General features: G+C 34.1%; 1 protein-coding gene across 1 annotated transcript in view; it reads left to right on the top strand.

Moving 5' to 3' along the window:
* LOC119588856 (band 4.1-like protein 4) overlaps positions 1-205 on the top strand; it is a gene marked incomplete at its 5' end in the record, with an annotated part of 128141 nt that overhangs the window by 87479 nt on the left and 40457 nt on the right.

Genomic DNA, 205 nt, shown 5'->3' with positions numbered 1-205 from the left:
TTTAATGATCGCCGGCGCGGTAATCAGATACTGTATATGCACACTACCTGATATCAACTGAAATATGTTTGATTTGAAATTTCTGTTTGCGTTGTAACATAAATTTGGTGTAATTTAGTGCATGCCATGAAGATGAAAATGCTGTAAAGGTGATAGTATTTATCATGAGTTTAGGCCATAGGTTTTTTAGATGGATGAAAAAACG

The sequence above is a fragment of the Penaeus monodon genome, chromosome 24 (genome assembly GCF_015228065.2).
Source record: "Penaeus monodon isolate SGIC_2016 chromosome 24, NSTDA_Pmon_1, whole genome shotgun sequence".
NCBI classification, from domain to species: domain Eukaryota; kingdom Metazoa; phylum Arthropoda; class Malacostraca; order Decapoda; family Penaeidae; genus Penaeus; species Penaeus monodon.
The sequence above is the reverse complement of the archived record's forward strand: the minus strand, read 5'-3'. Positions and strand labels throughout refer to the sequence as shown.